The 8,839-nt window shown below is 40.1% G+C and overlaps 1 long non-coding RNA gene across 1 annotated transcript; it reads left to right on the top strand.

The window, feature by feature from the left end:
• The first annotated feature begins 337 nt into the window (after nucleotides 1-337).
• LOC306652539 lies at nucleotides 338-2,617 on the top strand. Its single transcript, XR_013761440.1, has 2 exons — nucleotides 338-610; nucleotides 977-2,617. It is a non-coding gene; the product is annotated as an uncharacterized lncRNA (long non-coding RNA).
• The last annotated feature ends 6,222 nt before the right edge of the window (nucleotides 2,618-8,839 follow it).

The following is an 8,839-nucleotide window of genomic DNA, read 5'->3' as shown; positions in this document are numbered from 1 at the left end:
GGTTTTGGAAACCTATAGGGCCACTATAAGCCTATAGGGGGAAATCTGCAATACCCCAGATCTGCACTGCTAGAGGGGAAGGTACATGAACAACATGAAAAAACAAGGGAAGAAAATGATCCAAACAAATCTAGATTCTATAGTAATAGAATCCAATGACAGTATGTTAGAAGAAATGTCAGAAAAGGACTTCAGATTATACATGATTAAGATGATTCGCAAAGCAAAGGATGAGATAAGAGAGCAAATGCAGGCAATGAATGATAATACCAATTAGCTGAAAGAGCACCTGCAGGAAGCAAAAGATCATTTCAACAAAGAGATAGAGATTCCATTCAGTTGGAAGTCGCTGGCCACCCTGAGCAGAATTTCAATGTCTCTAAGGAGCTTATGCTGTGCTATTTGATTAAACCCTCTACCATGACTGACGAAGAAATGGAGTCCCCAGAATGTATGAGAAGAATTAAAGTTCAGGAGGTGATTCTCAGTCGATGGGTTTCTTCACGAGAGAGAAGCGACCAAGATGAACTTTAATGATTCAACCTTAGATTTCTAATTTCACCAACAACCATTCATTGAGTCTTCCACAATATACCAAGTTCAGGACTAGGTAAAAAGTTCTTCCATTCTAATCATCCATCAATTTGAAAGTTTTAAAGGGCATGATGTGCTGGGCACCAGAACACTGCTAGTGGTTTAAAAGATAAAACTACGTAGGGGAGGAAAAAGAGGCCTGGCTGGAGCCACAAGGTCTGTCCTCAAGTCAGTTGCTGGCTGAACCTTCTGGGCCCCGACCTGGGTCTTCATCCAGTCCTTGCAGAGGTCAGACTAGACGAGTCCAGAGAGGGCTCTCCTAGCAACAGGAAAGTCTGATCTCTGAGTTTACACAAAAATGATAATAACTTACATTTATACAGCACTCTGGAGCGTATTCATACACAGATACCTCTTGTTCTTCGCTACTAATCTGTTACAGAGAGAGCATCAAAGAGCAACTGTGGGGATCCCAGGACCCCATGTTCCACTCCATTAAATGGAAAAAGTATGAATGCGTCTCAGCATATCCAAGGACTTGTAACTGGTAAGTCCTTGGATTTAAAATTCTGTCTGGGTGCAGAGCTCACACCAGCAATTCCATTTACTCAGCAGGAGGATCCCAAGTTCAAGAGCAGCCTCAGCAACCTAGTGACACCTTGCCTCAAAATAAAAAATAAAAAGGACTAGGAATCTATCTCAGCAGTAAAGCTTGTCTGGGTTCAATTCCCAGCATTTAAAAAAAAGGTGGGTGGCTGGGGTTGTGGCTCAGTGGTAGAGCACTTGCCTGGCATGTGTGAGGCACTGGGTTTGATTCTTAGCACCACATATAAAGATATAAACAAAATAAAGGTCTGTTGACAGCTAAAAAATATTTTTTAAAAGTTGACTATCTGCCAAGGATTTTTTGTATCAAAGAAAACCTTTAAAACATCAATTATTGAATTGCTTAATTCTCAATGAACTCATTGGGTAGATTTGTATGCAGAACACTATCACAATATAGCTAAAAATTCTATCTTGCTTTGGGGAACTTGTAAAATAAAAATTATGTGATGAAATAATGTGTATGGAGACACATAATAAATGCAGTTAACATGTAGGAAAATACAATAAGCCTTTGTTTAGTTGGTAAGAAAGCAAGGAACATCAAAGCTACACTGAGATTCCATCTGACTCCAGTCAGAATGGCAGTCATCAAGAATACTAGCAACAGTAACTGTTGGCGAGGATGTGGGGAAAAAGTACACCCGTACATTGCTGGTGGGACTGCAAATTGATGCAACACTATGGAAAGCAGTGTGGAGATTCCTAAGAAAACTTGGAATGGAACCACCATTTAACCCAGTCATCCCACTCCGATTTATACCCAAAGGACTTAAAATCAGCATACTACAGTGACGAAGCCACATCAATGTTTGTATCATCTCAATTCACAACAGCTTAACTGTGGAACTAATCTAGGTGCCCTTCAACAGATGAATGGATAAAGAAACTGTGGTGTATATATTCACAATGGACTATTACTCAGCTGTAAAGAAGAATGAAATTATGGCATTTGCCAGTAAATGGATGGAACTGGAGATTATTATGCTAAGCAAAATAAGCCAGTGGCAAAGAACCAAAGGCTGAATGTTTTCTCTGATACAGGGATGCTAATTCACAATAAGATGGGGCAGGGAGAATATAGGTATTTTGGTCTAGACCGGGGAGTGAAGGGAGAGGAGGGGGCATGGGATAGGAATAATGTAGGATGAATTGGACATTATTACCCTATGTGCATATAAACTTGCATGACCTGTGTAACTCTACATCATATACAACTAGAAGGATAAGTCGTACTCCATTTATGTACAGTGTGTCAAAATGCATTCTACTGTCATGTATAACTCAGAAACAAATTTTGTAAAAAAAAAAAAAAAAAAAAAGCAAGCAGTGAACAGTTGCCTGAGAAGCATTTGGTGGCAAGAGACGTGTCATAGTCCCTGTAGTAGAACACCTTGTGCTGGGTAAGGAATAATGAAAAAAAAAAAAAAAAAACAGATTTGTTTGGGTCCCAATTCCGGTGGCTGGCAAGTCCAAACAGCATGGTGTGTGTTCCGGCAAGAGCTCCCTGGCTATATCACAGCATGGTGGAGAAGCAGAAAGGGAACTTGCCATGTGCAGAAATGGCACATGCAAGAGCAAGAGATTGGGGAAGCCCTGGCCACTTCAGTAGCAGCCTGCTCTCTCAGTAGCTGACCCATCCTTCAGGAGCTACCTCCCTTCCAAGGGCAGTGTCCCCATTACCTGATGTCCCCCTTAAAGGACCCATACTTGGGCATTACTATGTTGGGAATCAGCCTTTAACATGAATTTTGGTGGGAACAAACCATATTCAAACCCTAACAAGGAGGGAGATGGTCATTCTTTGGTGATAGGGATGAGGAGGCCAAAGTGAGCTAATGAAAGTATAAGAAAAATGTCTGAGATCCATCCCAAGTCCAAATTCAGGAAACTGGCTGACAGCCTTTATAAGGAATCCCACAAAAGCCACGCCGGACACGGGAAATCGCATAAGGGAGTTAGTTTATTAAGCAAATAGTGTCTGCCTGCAGGGCAAGAGAGAAAATGAGAGAAAAAGAAAGGGAAAGAGAAAGGGCGCCACGCTAGAGAGCGGAAAAGCGAGGAGGAGAAAGGCAAGAGAGAAAAGATGGCGGTGAAGCTATCTTTAAGAGTCTCACCAGGCTAACGGGAACAATAACGGAGAAGGATACTTGCAAGCTGACTGATGAACCAATAGCTCAATAGCTAGCTAGGATGTTCACAGACTGACAGTAGTTGGGAGGCGGGGAAATGGCTGCATCAGAAAGGGTGGGGAGAGCAGCTTTGTACATTACATTCCCCCATTTCTGTTTTTATAAGAAAGCCTTTTGTTCTCCAGTTCTTTCCCGCCTTATCTCTCCTTCCTGCCTAAGTGACGGGCTGGTTTTGCAGGTGAGATGTAAAAAGTCCATTCTCCTTCCAGACTTCCAGAGGTGGATGGTTTTCGTGGACTTCATTTCCTAGATTTGACTGATCCCCTATTTCTGCACTGACTGCCTGTCCCCAGTCTGGCTTCATTCACCCCTCTAAATTTGGGAACTCCTTTACTGCTGTAGGGAAGGGGGGTCGATGACTGCTCTGGCTTCTTCGAGCTGGAGGGGGGCGGCCTGGGGCAGGCAGTTTGGAGTTCCCTTTTTGGAAGTTGGGTTAATTGGGGGGTCCATGGTGGAAGTCTGGTTGGGGAAGAGCAGGTTTGTGGAGGCATCTGGGGACGGTGCTTCTATGAGGGAGGAGCAGGGGGACATGAGTGCTGAAATGAGATTAGTGCAATATAGATGTTGCAGAATCTGGAACATGCCAATGACTATCATGAAGGTGACAGAGGTCAATAATCCCTCACCAGGGGGTGGAGGAACTGAGAAGTTGTTCCCATGGCAATGCCTAGCGAGGGCTGGAGAGGACAAGGCCTTTATTTGGGAACTTTGGCATTGTCTTGGTTGTCAGGAATGTGAACACAACATTTAGTAGAGATACTGGCGAGCACGGATTGAGCCTGCCTGTATCTGTAGGCCTTAAACTGACTAAAGACTAGTTTCCAGTCTTTGTTCTAGTGGGCTGGCACGGGTGTGCATCTTCGGTTGCATGTAGCTATCGTTTCTTTTGGATGCCCAGGAATGGCTATATTTTGGTTTTGATTGTTTTGCTGGGTGTTTAGGATCAAGCTGGTCAAAGTGACCTGTTCCTGTCTGTTGGGGAGTCAGCTGGGTTCCCACGGGGGTTGCTCGTGGAGAATTTGAGAGCCTTACCTTTTGTGCTGTCCATTGGGCAGGGTCTCCTCGATGGGGTGGCTTCCCTTGGAGGCACCAGGGATGTCTCCCTTTTTCCTTGGCCCTCATCTGCAGCGGGTGCACTGGTTGACTTTTCATCCTTTAGTGCCTCGTCAGTCTCCTTGATCAGGAGTTTGCGTGACCCACCTGGAGTTGTGGGGCTCCTTGGGGGGGGTTCTCTTGTTACCTGGGTTCAGGCTGGATTTGGGGGCAGACCTAAATGTGGACTTTTTTTGACCTCTGTGTTTGATCTCAGTCTCTGGGTTTGATCTTGACCATCGGGCAGGCCGGTCTCACCGGTCGTGGAGTGGGAGTGCTGGGCTTTGACTTCAGTGTCTGTAGCTTTGCAGTTGTTTATCCCTTTTTATCTAATTGGGTTCTACATTGTCTGTCCTATGGGTGATGATTTTTCAAGTTAATCTATGGTGTACTTCTGCAAAATATCAAGCAGCAGAGTTTATAAGAAAAATGCAAAATGAAATCACCAACAGTAAAACATTCAGTTTGTGCAATAGCAAAAAAAAAAAAAAAAAAGATAGAGATCCTCAAAAAAAAACAAACGGAAATCCTTGAAATGAGTGAGACAATAAACCAAATAAAAAACTCAATGGAAAGCATCACCAACAGACTAGACAACTCACTTGGAAGAAAGAACCTCAGACATTGAAGACAAAATATTTAATCTTGAAAATAAAGTTGCCGAAACAGAGAAGATGATATGAAATCATGAACAGAATCTCCAAGAACTATGGGACATCATGAAAAGACCAAATTTAAGAATTATTGGGATTGAGTAAGGCACAGAGATACAAATCGAAAGAATGAACAATCTATTCAATGAAATAATATCAGAAAATTTCCCAAAACTGAAGAATGAAATGCAAAATCAAATACAAGAGGCTTACAGAACACCAAATGCACAGAATCACAACAGATCCACACCAAGGGACATTATAATGAAAATGCCTAACATTAAAAAAAAAGATAGGATTTTGAAGGCCGCGAGAGAAAAGCATCAGATTACATATAGGGGAAGACCAATACGGATAGCAGCAGACTTCTCAACGCAGACTCTAAAAGCTAGAAGGGCCTGGACCAACATATTTCAAGCTCTGAAAGAACATGGATGCCAACCAAGAATCCTATACCCAACAAAACTAACATTCAGATTTGAAGATGAAATAAAATCCTTCCATGATAAACAAAAGTTAAAGGAATTTACAAATAGAAAGCCTGCACTACAGAATGTTCTCAACAAAATATTCCATGAGGAGGAAATGAAAAACAACAATGTAGGTCAGCAAATGGAGGAACTACCTTAGAGAAAAACCACTCAAAGGAGAAACCAAGCCAACTTAAAAACCAAAAATAAGCCAAATGACTAGGAATACAAATCATTTCTCAATAATAACCCTGAACATTAATGGCCTAAACTCCTCAATCAAAAGACATAGACTGGCAGAATGGATTAAAAAGAAAGACCCAACAATATGCTGCCTGCAAGAGACTCATCTCATAGAAAATGACATCCACAGACTAAAGGTGAAAGGATGAGAAAAAACCTACCACACACATGGACCCAGTAAAAAAGTGGGGTTTCCATCCTTATATCAGATAAAGTGGACTTCAAGCCGAAGTTAGTCAGAAGGGATAAAGAAGGACATTTCATACTGCTTAAGGGAACCATAAATCAGGAAGACATAACGATAGTAAATATTTATGCCCCAAACAATGGTGCATCCCTGTACATCAAACAAATCTTTCTCAATTTCAAGAATCACATAGACCACAACACAATAATTCTGGTCGACTTTAACACACCGCTGTCACCACTTGATAGATCTTCCAAACAAAACCCAACCAAAGAAACCATAGAACTCAATAACACAATCAATAACCTAGACTTAATAGACATATATAGAATATTCCATCCATCAACGAGCGGATACACTTTCTTCTCAGCAGCACATGGAACCTTCTTGAAAATAGACCATATGTTATGCCACAAAGCAGCCCTTAGGAAATGCAAAAAAATAGAGATACTGCCTTGTGTTCTATCAGATCATAATGGACTGAGAGTAGAAATCAATGACAAAGTAAAAAAAGGAAATTACTCCAACACTTGGAGACTAAATAATATGCTATTGAATGAAACATGGATAACAAAAAACATCAGAGGAGATTAAAAAATTCTTAGCAGTCAATGAGAATGATGATACAACATATCAAAATCTCTGGGACACTATGAAAGTGGTACTAAGAGGAAAATTCATTGCATGGAGCGCATTCCAGAAAAGAATGAAAAGTCAACAATTAAATGACCTAACATTACAGCTCAAAGCCCTAGAAAAAGAAGAGGAGAATAACAGCAAAAGTAGTAGAAGACAGGAAATAATTAAAATCAGAGCTGAAATCAATGTAATTGAAACAAAAGAAACTATTCAAAAAACTGACATAACAAAAAGTTGGTTCTTTGAGAAAGTAAACAAAATAAATAAACCCTTAGCCACACTAACAAAGAGAAGGAGAGAGAAGACTCAAATTACTAAAATACATGATGCAAAAGGAAATATCACAACAGACACCACTGAGATACAGAACATAATGAGAAGCTACTTTGAAAATCCGTATTCCAACAAAATAGAAAGTACCGAAGACATTGGCAAATTTCTAGAGACATATGCTCCTCCCAAACTGAACCAGGAGGACATACATGATTTAAACAGATCAATATCAAGCAATGAAATAGAAGAAGTCATTAAAAATCTACCATCAAAGAAAAGCCCAGGACCAGATGGATTCTCAACCGAGTTCTACAAGACCTTCAAAGAAGAACTCATTCCAATACTTCTCAAAGTATTACAGGAAATAGAAAAGGACCAAACTCATTCTATGAAGCTAATAATCACCCTCATAACCAAACCAGGAAAAGACACATCAAGGAAAGAAAATTTTAGACCAATATCCTTGATGAATATAGATGCTAAGATCCTTAACAAAATATTTGCAAACCATATCCAAAAGCATATTAAGAAAATTGTGCACCACGATCAAGTGGTGTTCATTCCTGGAATGCAAGGATGGTTTAACATCCGTAAATCCATAAACGTAATCCATCATGTCAATAGACTTAAGGATAAGAATCATATGGTTATTTCAATTGATGCAGAAAAAGTATTTGACAATAAAACAACACCCCTTCATGCTGAAAACACTAGAAAAAATAGGGATAGTAGGAACACACCTGAACATTGTAAAGGCTACTTATGCTAAGCCCATGGCCAACATCATTCTTAATGGAGAAAAACTGAAACCATTCCCTTTAAAAATGGGAACAAGACAGGGATGTCCTCTTTCACCAATTCCATTCAACATTGTCCTCGAAACTCTAGCCAGAGCAATTAGGCAGACTAAAGAAATTAAAGGAATACGAATAGGAAAAGAGGAACTTAAGCTGTCACTATTTGCGGATGACATGATTCTATATTTAGAGGATCCAAAAACCTCCTCCAGAAAACTTGTAGACCTCATCAATGAATTCAGAAAAATAGCAGGCTATAAAATCAACACGCATAAATCTACAGCATTTTTATATGCAAGCGATGAAACAGATGAAAGGGAAATGAGGAAAACAACTCCATTTGCAATAGCCTCAAAAAAAATAAAATACTTGGGTATCAATCTAACCAAAGAGGTAAAAGATCTCTACAATGAAAACTACAAAACACTGAAGAAAGAAATTAAGGAAGACCTTAGAAGATGGAAAGATCTCCCATGTTCTTGGATAGGCAAAATTAATATTGTCAAAATGGCCATACTACCAAAAGTGCTATACAGATTCAATGCAATTCCAATTCAAATCCCAGTGATGTACCTCACAGAAATAGAGCAAGCAATCATGAAATTCATCTGGAAGAATAAGAAACCCAGAATAGCTAAAGCAATCCTTAGCAGGAAGAATGAAACAGGGAGTATCGCAATACCAGAACTTCAACTATACTACAAAGCAATAGTAACAAAAACAGCATGGTATTGGCACCAAAATAGACAAGTAGATCAATGGTACATAATAGAGGACATGGACACAAACCCAAATAAATACAATTTTCTAATACTAGACAAAGGTGCCAAAAATATGCAATGGAGAAAAGATAGCCTCTTCAACAAATGGTGCTGGGAAAACTGGAAATCCATATGCAACAGAATGAAACTAAACCCCTGTCTCTCACCCTGCACAAAACTCAACTCACAATGGATCAAGGATCTTGAAATCAGACCAGAGACCCTGCATCTTATAGAAGAAAAAGTAGGTCCAAATCTTCACCTTGTTGGCTTAGGATCAGACTTCCTTAACAGGACTCCCATAGCACATGAAATAAAAGCAAGAATCAATAACTGGGATAGATTCAAACTAAATAGCTTTCTCTCAGCAAAGGAAACTATCAGCAATGGGA

The sequence above is a fragment of the Sciurus vulgaris genome (assembly GCF_902686455.1).
Source record: "Sciurus vulgaris genome assembly, contig: HiC_scaffold_268_arrow_ctg1, whole genome shotgun sequence".
Classification (NCBI taxonomy): domain Eukaryota; kingdom Metazoa; phylum Chordata; class Mammalia; order Rodentia; family Sciuridae; genus Sciurus; species Sciurus vulgaris.
Note: the sequence above shows the minus strand (reverse complement) of the source record. Positions and strands in the feature narration are given on the sequence as shown.